Here is an 18,522-nt window from a genome sequence, read left to right as displayed (position 1 = left end):
CTAGAGCATGATGCGAATTTCACTGAAATACGTTTCCTGATCGTGTACTCAATGTCAGAGATATGCATTGCTCATGTTTAAAATTAATTACAAAGATAATTTATTTCTCCCAACTCGAATTTTGAAAATTGCTCATACATAAATATAAACTGTTTACGGCATTCTGAGACAAGCAAGTTGCTGATAACACAGCACATGTTATTCAACGAACTTGACTCGATGACCATGAATCGTTCTGCCGTGTTGAAAGATAGTGCGTTAATTTTATGAATGTGTGGGACGTATCGAACTCAAACGTAAAAGCTTCTTGCAATAACTTCGAGCCTCTATCTCACTGTCAACTTTCGTGTGCCCATATCATTTCAAAATATATCGTTCAACTATTTATATAATAATGAGACAACAATGCTATCGCAAACAACATTTCCAGTTCCTGTGTAATCATTCTAAAATTTATGCCGAGGCTAACCGATACTTACGTTTGTTTCAAAGGAAAATGTTGGTTTTTAGCACTGTTGCTCAAACGTCAGTGCTACATATACATGTTTGAAAATTGTTGAGTAGATTTTTTTTAGGATTCCAATGAATCAGATTATAAAAAAATACTGATAATTCCTCTTATGATGAGACAGACAAATATTTCATGGAAAACCACGAGAAAAGTGTTATTTCAGCTTTTTCAAGTGCGGTGGAAAATCACGTTTCTTAACAAAATGCGCTTGCGGTATTGAGGAATAGATGTACCAGCACTTCCACGAACTTCATATATGGACTGCAATGGCATCACTTTCTTCTCCCAATTGGAAAACGCGGTTCCTTTCCTCTAAATACACGAAAATTGTGTTTCTGTTAACAGAAAGAAGATATTATACGGGTCATTCGAAAATTGTGGCAAAACTGAACTCAAGAGCTTATAGAAGAATAAAAAGGAAAAGAATTGAAGACCTCCCTCGAATGAGGGTGTAACCAACAAATCTATAATACACGTTTCAGGAGAAAAGAAAATAATTTCAGGTCATATTTCTTAAGGCCTACATTTATTAGCGAAACTATTTGATTAATCAAGGATACGAGTTTATTAAGCTTTTGGATGCATTCATTTGCCAGGGAGGTCTTCAATTATATTCATGGTTTGGCTGTTTCTAAACAGTCATAGTAAGTAGCATGTGATGATAACGCTTTCAGGAAGAGCCACTGTATATCCAACATTCACTGCCAATTTAATCCACAATACATCGCACGCATGTTCCGTCAAAGTCCACAAGGTCCATTTTATGTGATATCCTTAGGGCATATATAAGTAAACGTAAACTAAATATGAATAAGTGTCCATAATTAAATAACTGTTGAGAATTAAGAAATGTTTATTGAATTTGGATGCAGAAGGTGTACGTAATATCCATTCATTTTCGGCTACAGTAACAATGAGTAATGAAGCTGGTGTTTCACTACTCAGCAATGATTTGCTTTGAGTCTGTAAGCTACCACCCCGAAGTTAATAGTAATGCGGTGTTCATTGCATTGGGAGAAATTAATAATTATTCGAAACATTTTGAAAGTGTTGTTATAAAACGTAATATTTATTCACTGAAATGGAATCTTTGACTAACATTTATATAAGATTTTGAGGCTGAAGACGCCTATAACGTATAAGATCATGGTTTGCTTCGCTTTGCAGAGACTTGTATTTTAATATTATTATTTATGGATCTCAGCTGGGAACGTAGTCCAATCATATCTCGCTCAGGGGGCAGAACAACTTGAAGCCTTCAAACCCCAGACCCGTCTTGGAGAGCGCTACCTTGGCTACGTTCACATCTTCTTCGGTAGGGGTCCACGTAGGAAAAAGGATAATTGCCACAGCTGAAAATAAAGTTCTACATTGATACCGGTTTAATTTGTAGTAGGAATGTGGCATCTAATTACATGTGTACCCACTCTCTGCATTTATGACTTTGGGACATCCGCCCGCGATAATGAAACTTCCATTATTTGTGGCCAATCTCTCGTACGTGCTGGACCAATCTTCTGCATAAAGAAAACAAACTTGTTGACGTGACATTACTGTGATGTGAAACATTCAGAGGTAGGCCTACATTATATATATGCTTGCCATGTTGTTGCTGATGATATTTAACAACAATATATGACATAACTAGCCGTACCCGTGCGCTCCGCTGCACCTGTTAGAAATAAATATAAAGTAATTACGTAATTAAAATAGGACGTTTGATCCAGGGAACATTCGTGTTTGATAGAAGGATAAATCGTTTAATATGTTACTGAATTGAAATTGTATTTAAAATATTAAAATGCGATCATTTTCATCCAGAGACCACTCATTTGGCGCAATGACAATTCCTTTAACATGTTTCTTAATTGTTATTACCAATTATTTTTGGAAAAGCGAAAATTAACAGAAAAATTTAGCCTACATATATTATATTATATTATATTATATTATATTATATTATATTATATTATATTATATTATATTATATATTATATTATATTATATTATATTATATTTACATTATATTATATTATATTATATTATATTATATTATATTATATTATATTATATTATATTATATTATGTAAAAAGTGTGTTGATAACGGATGTACTCGAATTAGAAAGTTTTTAATTTGTTGTGGGAGCTCTTTAATCTCAGGAGGAACAGCTTTTACAACAGCGCAACATAATCTGCTTGGCTCATTACCCAATTTTTTTGCATTGCATTTATTGCATATATATTTTATGTATTTTAACACGATTCAATTGAGCATAGTTAAAATTTGAATTATAAAATAATGGATTGCTAAGCTAACGTACTATTACTGCATACTAAATCAATACACTCTCGTTGTTCGTTAATTCTCTGAGATAAAAATGAATATGTTCATAAACATTGTTATAAGAAATACAGGAAATGAATATACAGAATAACCTATCAAGTTTTCTGTGCATAAGGAGCTATTTTAATCTTGCCTGCCCTCAATTCACTCACAAGTTACTGTAATAACATTATAGCATTATGTCCATCCAGAGAAACTACACTTTCCAATGGTGAAATAATAATTAATTATACAAATCGGTTAATTTAGCTTCTGATATTACTTCATACAAGCACAGAAACATTGACTGTATGCTATGTTTCATAGCTTTCGACTGTTGTGTCCAAGGCCCTTATAGACGAAGTCATTTGTTTTTTATTTCAATACACCGCCTTAGATGGCAGTTATTTTAATTTTAAAACTCATTTATCTCATTAAATATCAGTCCTATCAAAATTTTTCAAAGAATAAAACTTATCAGAATGAGTTTTGAAGAACCTTTTGTTATGTAACATATTTCACAAAAATCAATAATAAGCGAGATATTTCGATTTATTTAATTCAGGCCCCCTTATAACCCCCCTTTCAAATAACGTATTTTGAATGCCATATAGCCTATAATCTAAGTTACAACGAACTTAATTTATATTCCAATTTTCATCGAAATCGGTTCAGCCATTATCGCGTGAAAAGGTAACAAACATACAAACAGACAGACAGACAGACAGACAGACATACAAACAAAAATTTCAAGAAAGTGATTTTCGGTTTCAGGGTGGTTAATTATATATGTTAGGACCAATTATTTTTGGAAAATCGAAAATTACCAGAACAATTTCGGCTACAGATTTATTATTAGTATAGATGTAGCGACTACCACTAACAAATGAATATACACTCAGAGATAAAAAAAAAGCCCGGACATTTAGTGTTCAAAGGCACTTCTTTTATGTCAAAAATTGTTGATCAGAGGTGTAGGCCTATAGGTTATGAAATTTAATGGCTTTTAAATTATAGAAAAACACATTTAAAACAAAGGATCGTGTAATTCATCATAAATACACTATCAGAAATAAAATCTTTTTAGACAGGACACAAAGGGCGTAAAACCAGTAACAACATTTTTCAGCTGTGTCTCAGATTTTTCGTGCTTGTAATATTGAAATTACATTTTTAGTAACGTGTGTTACTCCGTCGGCACTGGATAACTGCATTTATACGTCTTGCCATGTCTTTACTCAGGTTAGAAATGGCTTCTTCAGGAATATTTTCCCATGCTTCAAGAAGTGCTTGTCTTAACTCCTTTAAGTTTTCTGGTGGTGGCTGCATCTTCATAATAGGCCGTGCCAGTATCCCCACAAATGCTCAATCTGATTGATGTCAGGACTCCTTGCTGGCCATGTAAAACATGAATCCCCACTTCTTGCAGATAATAATCTCTGGTAACGCGAGCGACGTGTGGGCGTGCATTAGAAGAAAATCATTGCCTATATATGGACCAAATGGCACCACATGATGGACCAAACATTCATTTATGTACCTATCAGCCGTTAGATTTGCATCCATGAAAACTGGGAACAATGGAATTCCGTATTTATTGTCAGCTGTCTCTGAAGTTCAAGTGAAAGCACATATAGCCAGGAAATTACATGAAATATATGAGGCGTTGAAGCCCGCCAAGTGTCGAATTTTGTGTTTTTTACTCCTCCTAATATTTAAGACACTTATCTGCAACTTACGCCTGACAGACTTTGGCAGGCTCTCCCTTGCTACATCGAAATTGTCATTGTTTGTAAGGTTGGAGAGAATGAGTAGCCTGTGACAGGTTCATAATATTCATATTACTCCGTACGAGAAGGGCGAATACGCCACTCTGCCTAAAGGCGCGCCATTCATTGTCTCAGTGTTGTTGTAACCACACAGCCGAGTACAACCGTAGTGAGGAATTACGTGTATTTATGGGCATTGTAATAGCTTAGTATGGTGACAGTGATGATCAACAGGCATATCTCGTTATTGTAGGAAACGTCAGAGGCATGTCGAAAAAGCGAAGATTAATATAAACAAAGGTGAATCGTACATTAGTACGAAAATATCTCGACATGTGCAAGCTCTCGGTATAGGTCCGCCATGTACTTGTGGGTGCTTCAACGAAATTATGTATGGAGAAAATACAGCCCGGGAGTTGGGTGATTATGACTCCAGAATGCCTATATTTCTAAGCCCGTAACCAGTGTTGATGTGAACAGATGCGCATTAAGAACAGACCGACCTCTCTCAGCTGGTTTTGCCAAAGAGGTACTATGTCACGCCAATAAAGCTCACTTATGATAAAGTAAAGGATCTGAAAGCTCTCCTTATCTATATGCCACAGAACGTTCTGGATGACGTGATCAGCAAACAAAACGTGCAACTAGCAGTGGCCGACTCAAAGGAACATCTTCATGAAAATGATGTAATGGATTATTAGCAACTCTGTTCCCAGAACAAGTGAGACCACTTTTGATAGGAAGAGTAATAACATCACAGGCTTCTACTTATTTTTCTTTATTAATAATTTCAGACTATTCATAAATGTCACATCACAGTGCGATTAAGTTTATTATTATTATTATTATTATTATTATTATTATTATTATTATTATTATTATTATTATTATATTGTCTGCCACTACTGAGTTCATTCTACACCCTTTGCTTTTTCTAATATACTGTTTTCAAATTATTTCCATAATATTGATGAATTCATAATGTAATCTATGATCACTATTAAGTTGGAATATTAAATTGGACATTTAATTGCAATTTTCAATAAAGGTATTCGTTTTTCAGTGTACAAAGTAATTATCATTATTTACAGACGTGTCCTAATCTCGTTTACAGGTAAAATAGACTACTTTGAACATCGATTATCTCCACAGGTACATTTGGCCGGTTCGCCCTTCTCTTACGAAACCACAGCTTCAGATGAATGTACAGATCTTATAATTATTTTATCTCTGCCTCTCTGCAACGTCACATTTGCGTGGAGAGGAAAGAAGATGAAAGAAAAGTTGTAATGATTTTTAATACGCTGACGTCCACAAGTAAGATAATTCACTTGAAATTTAACGTCACTGACCGGCAGAGATCAAATGTAAGATCTGTAGAACGTTCATTGAACGCTAAGTGGGTGTATGGGAACCGAAGGGTGTGTTTTTGTTTTGTTGGACTTCATGACAATGCTAACTCATTTAAAGTGTGTGTCACTGTAGCCTGTATATATTTTCGTTATATTTACTTTATTACTAGTTTGATTTTTTCTATTATTTTATTTGTGTTTCTGGTGGTGTGGAAGAGAAGGTCTGATGGCCTTAATTACACTAAAAGAAATAAATATGAATTAATTTTAAAAAAAGTTCAACATGAGAAACATGTTGAAATGTTTTGTTTTCGGTGCTTGATCTACAGTTGCCTTAAATTGAGTTAACCCTGACAGGCATTTGGCTAAGAAGTCCATTAATGCATGTACGTGACGTTATATAAAGATTCATCTTTATGGACGAGGAAAGCTTAGTAAAGACAATTCGTTTTGGTTGTCTATAGTTCAGTTTTCGAGATTTCCGAAAAGTCTAACAACCAGTTTAAAAATAGAAGCAAAAAGGAAAACTCGGACAACACCGGGTGCTTTCAGCTAGTTCTGAATAAAATTGGAATGTCTTGTATTAATTGCATATTGCAAATATATCACTATTATACTGAAAGTTTCTAAAAAAATATTACAATTCGGCAGAGATTATACAATGTTTATTGTCGTTCCATTTTATATAGCTACACGTAATTAATTTCGCAAAAAGTTACATAAAATACCACAAAATTGATACCTATTTGAAATTGATGTAACTGCAATACAAATTTCGTCAGAAAATGAGCATCAAACATCTGCTTTCCTATGGTTTGATATTTTGTATGAGCTTCTTACTACAAAATCAGCCATTCGGTACTGAGAAACAAGATGGAGGACACATTATTGTTATGGAAAGATTTACATTAACGAGCAAGGGAGTGAATAAGGTTCCATTTGAGGTCATGAATATGGAACTCTGAACAATGTCAAACTTATTGGAATCAGTAACTATGAAATCTGTGTCGGTATGTAAGAAGATAATTTATTCGGGCTCGATAAAAATGTAATATGAAACATGGAACATCATAGTACGAGGGGGGTCCAGGAAATAACGACCGTTTTGTTGTAATAATTAAAAAAATATATATATTTATTTAAAAAAAACAAAGTCTGTTACATAACTGAAGCTTCCTTTACTTCTCTACATAATCACCACCTACATTTAAACATTTGTCGTATCTGTTCACTAGCTTTAGAATTCCCGTGTTATACTCCTCTGCCGTCAGTTCATTAAGCCAGGTGTTCACTGTCTTCTTCAACTCTTCATCACTTCCAAAACGCGTACCACCCAGAAAGTCTTTCAGCTTAGTGAAAAGGTGAAAATCGCTAGGAGCAAGGTCTGGACTATAGGGCGGATGATCAAAGATTTCCCAACCGAATTGATCCAGCAATTCTCGAGTTGAAGCAGCAGTGTGAGGGCGGGCATTGTCGTGAAGAAGCACAACTCCTCTCGAAAGCATTCCTCGCCTCTTGTTTTGGATGGCTCGCCGTAGTTTTCGTAAAGTCTCACAATAACGATTTACATTGATCGTAGTGCCTTTTGGCATGAAATCCAGCAAAAGAACACCTTTGCGATCCCAAAAGACAGTAGCCATGACTTTTTGTGTTGAGAGAGTCTGTTTGAATTTTCTCGGTTTCTTGGGTGATGAGGGATGATGCCACTGACGTGATTGGCGCTTGGTCTCTGGGGTGTTGTGAGACACCCAGGTCTCATCACCAGTCACAATTTGATCAAGAAAGGCGTCTCCATCTTTGTGATATCGCATCAAGAATGTCAATGCTGAGGCCATTCTCTGAGTTTTGTGTTGGTCACTCAGTTGCCGTGGAACCCATCGTGCACAGATTTTGTGGTAGCCAAGATGTTGCGACACAATTTCACCAAGCAAAGAACGAGAAATGTCAGGAAAGGCAATATGCAATTCGTCGAGTGATGTGCGCCTGTCTTGCAAGATTCTGTCGTTCACTTTAGTCTTCAGGTCTTCTGTGATGAGTGATGGGCGTCCGGGTCGAGCTTCATCGTGGACATTTGTTCGCCCATTGTTGAACATTTCGCACCATTTTCTCACATTTCTCTCATTCATTACAGTATCACCATACACTTCTTTCAATTGCCGGTAAATTTCTGTAGGTTTCAAATGTCGGGCATTCAAAAATCGAATCACACTCCTCACCTCACAGTCGGCGGGATTATCAATCACGTCGTTCATTTTGAAGTAACACAAAATGCACAATGGCGACTTGTTGCAACCAGTACTCACAACATTATGAGAACACATGTTAAGGAAGCCAGTTGACCTTCAAACAAGGAAGGGGAGTCAGCTGCGCGTCGGGTATGCGCGAACGGTCGTTATTTCCTCGTAGATGTACCGTACAATTGTGCGAAATACTAATGATTATGAATATTAACATGTATGTAAAAATAAAAATTTTGTAACCTTGATGATACAGCACTGTACAGAATAAATAAACTGGTCTAATATATTATTCGCCTTCGCAACACAAATCTTGCGTAATTGTGATCCATCTTCACTCCCTACGCTACGAAAATACTTACCGTATCCAGGGAAAGTAAAGTTCACAAAGTGCACACCATATTTGATAAGTTTTCCTGAGAAGGATGCGTAACGCTCGTCGCTGTAATAGAAATAAAAACATATGGAAATAATGTAAGGTGTTTCTTTTATTGTCAATTGCGTAATGAATGACTTACCCGTTGTGAAAATAACTGCTAAGCACATATGAATCTCCATGGACAGAGTCGCCTATATCGTCTGCACGGCCCAAGCGTAATGGGCCAGCAGCTGTTCGTTGTTGGTGTACACCCACTTCCGAGACTTTAAAGCTATCTGCAATTATTAAATAATGAACTTCAAATTCACATAGATTTATTACGTTTTAACCCAGGTGGTAAATGCCAAAATCGTGAATTGTAGCCAGGCTGAGTTTCAAAAATCTTTCTATTTTCACTTCCAATATAATGCTTCTATATTACATTCTAAATAAACAAAGTGAAACATTTTGAAGAAAAGGTTATTTTATTTTTCTAAGTAGTCGCATTTGAAGACTCCTTTATTCAAATTAGTCTATTTCTTAGATTGACATACCTGATTCACATCGAAGCCTTGCACAATTGCCTTCCCAGTCTTGCAGTTATTGTCGGCCGTCACCGATTGAGAAGCAAAATAAAAGACGAACGATGACATGAAAATCGCCATAATGCAGAGTAGGCCTACTGGCAATTTCTATTACACCTGCTGAACCTGAAATGTATCAATGAACAATAAACCTCAATAAAAATGTCTTCAAAACTTGGGCCATCATACAAGTCGAGTATTTCTGCAAGTTGGTCCCTTGCTGATAGGCATGACCAACAGTAAGGAAAATAAGGGAACATTGAGTAAGGGCTTAGACATTTTTACGTTTCTAATTCCGAATTAGGTCAACAAGTGAATTGCAATTTAAACTTTCTCGCGAAAACAGACTAATTTATGAAAAACTAGATAAAATAACGCCCAAATTGTAACCTTTCACTTATAGTAGTAAAAATAAATATTAAAAAAGTGGCAGATGATTTGGGGAAATCCCTGTGATTGCGCGTAACTACAGGAGCCAGGGTAAAGTAATTATGACAAATAAATACACTTTCCTGTAAGATTTAAGTGCGTGTAATGAACGAATAAGTTAAGCTAAGAATAAAAGCCAATCCTCTAATAGTAATAATATTAATACTTACTTACAAATGGCTTTTAAGGAACCCGAAGGTTCATTGTCGCCCTCACATAAGCCCGCCAGCGGTCCCTATCCTCTGCAAGATTAATCCAGTCTCTATCATCATACCCCACCTCCCTCAAATCCATTTTAATATTATCCTCCCATCTACGTCTCGGCCTCCCTAAAGGTCTTTTTCCCTCCGGTCTCCCAACTAACACCACAGTCTACTATATACAGTCGCGAAGCTTGAGGTGTTTTTTTTGCAAATCTCGTGATAAAGCGCTCCAAGCGGTTAGCAACTAAAAACAATAGACTGTCCATGGTCGACTTTGGACTGTGTCGTATTTCTATCGAGTGCTAGCTCGTTGCGTATTTCACATTGATGCTTGTGAAATGTTCATTATTGGTTATAATGAAAATGTTAATGGCTAAAATATAATAATTGGAATAATAATATGGGACAAGGAGGAGACGTTTGTAGTGCTATAAATTGTAGCAACAGTAAGAGAAAGAGGCCAGAGTTATCCTTTTTCCGATTTCCGAAAGATTCAGAAAGGTTCCTGGGTTTCCACAAGAATGCTATGCAGAAACAAAACTGTTAATTTGAAGTTCTTTGTGACTGTCAGAATACAATATATCCTTAAATTTCACAATGAAATGTTTCAGTCTAACCGAAAGGACATTAGATACCAGTCAAAGTTCTGTCACTTAGGCTGCTAAATTTCCAGAGAAATAAAGGTTAGGTCTACTTTTTTTTCAGAGGATATATTTTTAATTGTAGCTATTAATTTTGTTATTATTTTTATGTGTTATTTTACTAAAGACGTAGAAAAATTAAGTTTGTTTTAATGAACTTTACTGATCACGTTTTATTTTCAATTCTGGTGGGATTATTATTGCTTAGGCCTAATTTTTTCTTCAAAGGATATGCTTTTAATTATAGCTGTTAATTTTGTTTTTATTTTTATTTGTTGCTTTAACTAGAGACGTAGAAAAAGTCTGTTACAATAAAATGTATTGATCACGTTTTATTTCCAATTCTGGTGTGATTATTATTGCTTAACCTCATCCCATTTTGTTAACGACGTAAGCCTACACTACAAGTACCGGTACACGTAAGTTACTCCATTAATTCATATTTCCATTATTATTGTTGTAAAGAGAAATGCAAATTAATATTTATTGGTTTCAATTCATGGTTAATTATCCCTATAATCTTGAATGAGTGAAGCTATTATAGTAAATTTCAGTTCTTTTTGCACAAACAAAAATTATATTAACTTATTTCTTGCAGGTATCTTCGAGTTTATGGTGGAATTTAATATACTTCATTAAAATAATAAATTAACTTTATGCATTTAATATTTCAATAATGGAAGGAAGGTGTTAATTTTTCCAAAAGAACACGACAACGAAAGTGTAACATATTTTGTCGGCTGCTAGGAGAGAGATCTGCGATGATGAGGCGATAGTAGCGATCCTAGTGGTGGGCAACTACCCCTGTTTGCATTTTTACTACATATTGAGCTTCGCGACTGTATATAGTAGACTGTGCTAACACTCTATATGCATTTCTGGATTCGCCATACGTCCTACATGCCCTGCCCATCTCAAACGTCTGGATTTAATGTTCCTAATTATGTCAGGTGAAGAATACAATGCGTGCAGTTCTGTGTTGTGTAACTTTCTCCATTCTCCTGTAACTTCATCCCGCTTAGCCCCAAATATTTTCCTAAGCACCTTATTCTCAAACACCCTTAACCTATGTTCCTCTCTCAGAGTGAGAGTCCAATCATAATAATAATAATAATTATTATTATTATTATAATTATAATTATTATTATTATTATTATTATAACAATAATATTAATAATAATGCATCATTAAAACATAATGTACACTTAAAATGAGAATTACTACTGTAAAACCCCTTTGAATCATAGAAAATTAACTGACCGGTATACTGTATAACTATAATGTCGAACTTGCATTAACTTTCTGTAGTTAATCATATATTGTGAACACACCTGTTTCGCCTTCATTCCACAGCACAACTGAATAACGTTATTATTAAAATACAATTTAACGCAACTCTCCCATGGATTATAATAAACACTTCCAAGTATATTATGACGTATATATGCTACCTTAAAATTTCACTGCTCTCTATGTTTTGTTATGTCGTGTGCTAGAATGAGTGTATGTGTAGTGTCCATGCAAGTGGTCGGAATTTCGTGACTTGCGAGTCAATACATTAATACACAAGCAGGGCGGAAGGGTAAGGCATATCTCCCTCCCCTTAGCCATCACTTGTTCATTGCTCTGCATTGCGGGCTGCATTTTATATGACGTAATCTTTGTCGACCACTGGTATAGCGCATGGAATGAGTGATGATGATGAAGATGAGGAAGGGAAACCCGGTGCTGGCACGTAGCTTACTCCTGTTGAATAGCACCAAGGGGGCCGCCTGGCTTAACGTTCTCGTCCGCCTGGCGAATCACTATCGCCTTCTCTTCATATGCACTGCGGAGAGATTGGGGATTTAACCTAGGCATCCATATTGGTGCACAGTGTAGTGATTGGAAGCTGTGCACCGCCATCGCTCCTAGTCCCGAAGTAGAAATTTTACACGAAAATCTCTGATCTCGCCGGGGATCGAACCCGGGCCGGCTAACTCGGTGGACTTGGATGAACGTATAAATGTATGTATGTATGTATGTATGTATGTATGTATGTATGTATGTATGTATGTATGTATGTATGTATACAGAATATTGATAAATATTATAAAAGGTTGTAGAATAAGCGATAATATTTTCGTTTAATGGACAATAGTTGATAAATATTTCATTATTAAGAGATGTACAATTTATTTATTGTGCTTTTATATATTTTGAAAAAGCCTTTTCTAGAGTTAATTGAGGGACAGTAAAGTATAGATCCCGTTTATCCTATCGCGTATTAAGTTTAGTTTATTCCATCAAAACATACAAAGCCTTAGAAACAAGTTACCAGAGTTATTAAGGCATGGGTATATACCCGGTGGCAGTGGTAACTAATTACACTCAATAATGACAATAATTAATACTAATAATAATAATAACAACAACAACAGGGAATATCCTAAATTAAATGAAACGATCACTTAAAATAACATTTGAAATAAATCTAATTTGTATCTTAAACCTAAGTTCGAACTAAAACCCACGAGTTTGATATGTTCATATCTGCACAAGTACCTTTCAGCACTACATTCATTTCGCTGTCAACTCACTCACTGCACTGGAACTACGACACATTTCACTGATTCTATTCTGATTTCACTAACACTTCAAAAACATTTCACTGTTCAAATACTTTGCACTGCCACTATAAACTATAAAGCTTCACTGACAGGAACACGTTTCACTTACACTACACACTTCACTGACACAACACACTTCACTGATACAACACTTCAATAACAACATATCATTTACACCCTTTAAATACTATGCATAATTACCGTCTATTAGTAAAGTCCTTAAGCCTATTTTTAAATACATTTTTTGTTGTTGGTAAAGCCTTTAGTAAGTCTGCAGGTAAAGCATTCCAGTCCCTGATAGTACGATTGAGAAAAGAAAACTTTCCAGTGTCCGTCCTCTGCCTTCTTTCCCTCAATTTATATGAGTGGTCGTTCCTTGAAGAGTAATTTGGCGGCTGCAACCTATTTTTTATTTCTCTCCAGGCAGGCTCACCTCTGTATGTTTTGAACAGTGTGCATAATCGAATTCGCGCTCTCCTGTCCGTGAGTGTGTCCCATTTTAATGGTGAATTTTTGCGACAACACTTGAGAGCCCGTTTTTTGAATCTTTTCCAGTGTCTAAATATGTTCCAATATGTACACCTTTACATAAAAAATATTTTGTTTTGCATAATTTTGCTCTGTAAAATTTTTATACAATTGAGAATGATACCAGAAAGAGAATGAAGTGAACAGGTCCCTTGAAATTATATCTAAATTGTTTATAAAAATTATTTTGTTTGTAATTTTGACCTACAACTTGAAACATGATAGCTCATGCAGTTTTTAAGATAGAGCCACAGTTTCTTCATTGTTTTATAGCTAAAACTATCCTTTAGTGCCTGACATAGAGCTGTTTCTTATTTTTATTTACATTAATTAAATATTACCATATATGTAACTTATACTAATATTTTATGTGCATAAATCATGTAAAAAATCCATTGATAAAATATTAACTATATTAATGTTATTTTACTCATTGTCAGGCACTGGGGGACATTTCACGCTTCAAAATGACACCAATATCTTCTTAGTAAAACCATATTTGGCTGAGATATCATGTTTAAAAGAATTAAATGTTCTAAAATTACTATGTACGGGAAATGAGCCGCAATCTTTCAGAATCTAGAAGACTGCATCATCATATGTCACCCCTTAAGCAACTTCATGTCGGCCCAGTTTCAGCTTTTTTTCAGCATTTCAAATACCTCCGCCTTGTTTTAACTTCAGGTGTTGAATGATTTTTTTTTTAGCATTTTTGTCCCTATTTTCCATTGATGCAACAAATCGTGCGGTGGTGTTTGTACCAGGGTTTATGCTCATCCTCCTCAGAATTTTAATTTCTACTTTTGGACTCTTATTAAAATGACGTACATCACTGACACACAAATTTACAGTTTTATGACTAACAGTAAAAGATTATAAATTACTTCATTATGTAAAAACGTGTTTTCAATCTAATGATCATGCCCTGATATCTGTGCATCTATTTTGGGACTAGAAAGAAGTTTATTTTACAAGCAATGCTGGACGAGGGGATTGACTGCTACGAGGATCACTCCAAAAGTAATCCACAATATTTATTTAAAAATTACATTTTTAGCCTACAGCTTTGCTATTTTCATAGAATGTAGATACATTCTTCAGGAACAATACGTCACTTTTCCACATAATCCCCGCACCTTTCAACTGCCTTACGCCACCTTGGAATGAGGGCCTGTATACCTGCACGATAAAAGTCTGGACCAACACATCTGAGCCACTCTTTAGTAGCGTGCACGAGGAAGTCATTATCTTCAAACCTCGTTCCTTCAGTTTACCAAAGCGATGGTAATCGCATGGTGCCAGATCAGGACTGTAAAGCGTATGTTTCAGTGTTGTCTATCCAAGTTTTCTGATCTGGTCTGTGGTCTTGTGACTGACATGTTGCCATGCGTTGTCGTGCAATAGCAGAACATTCTGCCGATGTGGTCGAACACGACTCAGTCGAGTTTGAAGTTTCTTGAGAGTTGTCACACATGCATCAGAATTATTGGTGGTTCCTTGTGGCATAATGTCCACAAGCAAGAGTCCTTCTGAATCGAAAATCACAGTAGCCATAACATTTCCTGTCAAAGGCGCAGTTTTGAATGTCTTTTCTTCGGTGAATTTGCATGATGTCATTCTATTGTCTGCCTCTTTATCTCCGATCAAAATCGTGGAGCCATGTTTCACCTCCTATCACAATTCTTGCAAGAAATTCATCTCCAGCTTTCTCATACTGGTCCAAAAGTTCGCTGCACAGTGTTTTTCTGGTTTCGTTGTGGGCTTCTGTTAACATCCTCGGAACCCACCTGGCACAAAACTTTTTTAACCCCAACTGTTTCAATATTCTGCACACAATTGCTTCTTCTATTCCAACTTGGAGTGACAATTCTTTCATTGTTGCGCGTTTGTCAGCCACAGCCATGTTGTTAAAGCGCTGCACGTTGTCAGGTCTTCGTACAGTGCAGGGTCTTCCACTGCAAGGAGTATCCCGAATATTGGCGTGGCCTCTTTCACAAGATAATCTGCTTGCCCACCGACTAACCGTACTATGATCTGCATCTCCATACACCTTTTTTCAACCTCTTGTGAATGTTTCCCACTGTCCCGTTCTCACAGCACAGGAACTCGATAACAGCACGTTGCTTCTGAAGAATGTCAAGTACAGCAGCCATCTTGAAGAAGTGCCATTAAGGCGCCACTCACGGGAACGACTTAAATTAAATTTGAATACAAGGGGGAAGGATTATCTATGACCTCCATAAATTGCAAAGTTTTAGAATAAAAAATAAATTTTAGAGAATGTTGTGCATTACTTTTGGAGTGATCTTCGCAGAAGTGACCGTGGCTGATGACGCAGAATTTTGGATAATGGGACTTATCTGAAAAACCATAAGGCATAAATCGAAAATCCTTATACAGGGACATCATTTTATTTTTACTAACATTTTAATATTAACCTCGCTATACCTTTCTATTAACGATTGAAACAGGAAACACTGTTTGCTACCCCTTCCACGATGGAGTTCGATGATACTGGCGTAAAATACAAATCACTTTACTAGGTATAGGAGGGAAGAAAAGTGGTTCATCCATTTATGTAAACTAGGAAATATCTCAATTTTGAGTTTGATAATTTTCATTAGGTTTTTGTTTAATCAAAATACAGTACTGTATTAACACTTAGTGTTTTACACACGAATTGAGCTATCCATTCGGAAGTATTAATTATGCGGTGTATATTGTACTGTTACAGCACATTAGCGTACTATATAGAGAATGAAGTTACATTAAAAAATAATTATAATATGGATATTTAAACACATTTTAGAAAATGGTGGCCGTTCATTTCGATACAGGCTTCAGTTCTTTTGTGCATATTATCGCACTATAGAATATTGTACCTAATACCAATTACCAGTTTCGTCCTTCGTACGAGTAACTCATGTTGAAATAATTCTGTACTTACTCTATAAAAGAGTACCTTACGTACTGTAAATTCAATCTTCACTTCTGCCCGATCCGAAAAGATAAAATCACTCAGAAATGCTATCTACTGTCCGTTCAAGTGGTTTTGTCGCAGGGTTGTAGAAAGGGGGTGGAATCACTTGACAGTTAATTACTTGAGGAGGCCCTTTTATTTAAGTTATTTTAAACACTTGAATAATATTATGTAGACGTCCAATTCCTAACACAAATTAATGTTTTCAGAAAAGAGCTAAGATAGCCCAGCTACTAGACTTTACAAAGGGGCGAACAGAAGCAGGTGGGGGAAACCGGGATGCGACATAGGGAAACGGACGACAGTACCCGTACGAAAATATGATTCAATATTGAAAGCTCTTTCGTCACTGGAAAACGTGAACATATTTCTGAAACGTACTATACTCAGTAACTCAGTACTGCTTACGCGCCCTCGGCTCTGTGTCGTGAACGGTTGGAAGTTTACTAGTAGAAGGGGTGGGAGTGAAGTACATTCCGAAACTCAGGTACAATAAAAATTGAAGTAAAAATAAAATGATGTCCCTGTATCAAATTAAAGGGGAGAAAATTCTCTATTAAAAATAGTCATATTTTGAAAATTCTAATTTTTCATCATTTTTTGCGTTTTGTGGGTGTACATATACCTTAAGATTCTTAGAAATAGAACAATTAAACCCATACATAATACTCGTCACTGAACATCATATGAAACAACAGCAATTATTGGTACACTCAGTGGAAGGATACAAACTAGGAAGTAGCTATTTTAGACAGAATCTACAGAAAGGAAGTGTGTGCATATTTGTTAGAAACGATATAAATTTTAATAATATCCTGCCTTTCAAATTTTAGCAGCAAAAAAGATTTAGAACTGTGTGCGGTAGAATTATAATTTTTACAGTGCAATGAATAGTTCCGATCAGTGATAATTTATAGCGTCAATGAAATGTGTTCTATAGTGTCAGTGAAATGTGTTATAGAGTGTCAGTGAAATGTGTCCTAAAGTGTCAGTAAAATGCGTCATAGTGCCACTAACAGTGAGTGAGATGAGAGTAAAGTGAAAGACTATTGAAACTTATGTAGAGCCTATACATGTGTAGGTTGTATTGGAGTCATTCCACGTCAAATCGCACAGCCATAAAACACGACCTTCTCGGAAATGGTCGAATTTTTTTTCATGAATTCCAGACATCAAATAAGGAGACCCGTATTTTTTTATTTTCACAATTATTAATTATTTGTGTAGTTATGAATATTTGAAGTTACGCAAATTATGCGCGCACTGTTACATGAACTCGCTTGGAACTCTGTGTCTACATATAATTGAGATTTGCGGTTTGGCGCATTTGAAAGACGAAATACAACACTTTTTATTACTTTAGGCCTATCACAAATCAATTTAAAATTTGGCCTATTTTTTTAATCGTTTCTTTTTCAAAGCAAAATTACTATATTAAATAGCCAAGTTAAAAATCTGAAAAAAATAATATATATATATATATATATATATATATATATATATATATATATATATATATAGACTTGTTCGCTGATGTATTATCTGTAAACGACTGCATTTATAAATATGGGATCGGCACCCATACATTTGTAACAATTTATTTTCCGGAGGCATGCACGCGCTCGCGATGCCCAGCTAATGAACTGCTTGCAGCCATAGGCTAGAAGGCTGCCCGTGGAAATTCCCCGTTGCATCTGATGTCACCATACTAATCATGAAATGATTAATACCTTAAGGAACAGTAAATATCTTATCTAAAATTATTTTATTATTGTCAGATCAGCTAAGAGGCGAAGCCCTTCACAGGGTTGTATGTTTATACTGTAATATAGCCAAGTGTTTGATGATAGCAAAGCTGGGTAAGGCAGTAAACTTTATGACAGTAAACAGATGGCAGGAGAGAAAAATAATCAGTTTGGGTTTGAATTTCGCGCAGTGACGTGACTTCTATACAACATGAGTGATGGTAAAGATCGCGTAATATATAACAAGTGTTT

This window comes from Periplaneta americana, chromosome 15 (assembly GCF_040183065.1).
Source record: "Periplaneta americana isolate PAMFEO1 chromosome 15, P.americana_PAMFEO1_priV1, whole genome shotgun sequence".
In the NCBI taxonomy this organism is placed as follows: domain Eukaryota; kingdom Metazoa; phylum Arthropoda; class Insecta; order Blattodea; family Blattidae; genus Periplaneta; species Periplaneta americana.
Note: the sequence above shows the minus strand (reverse complement) of the source record.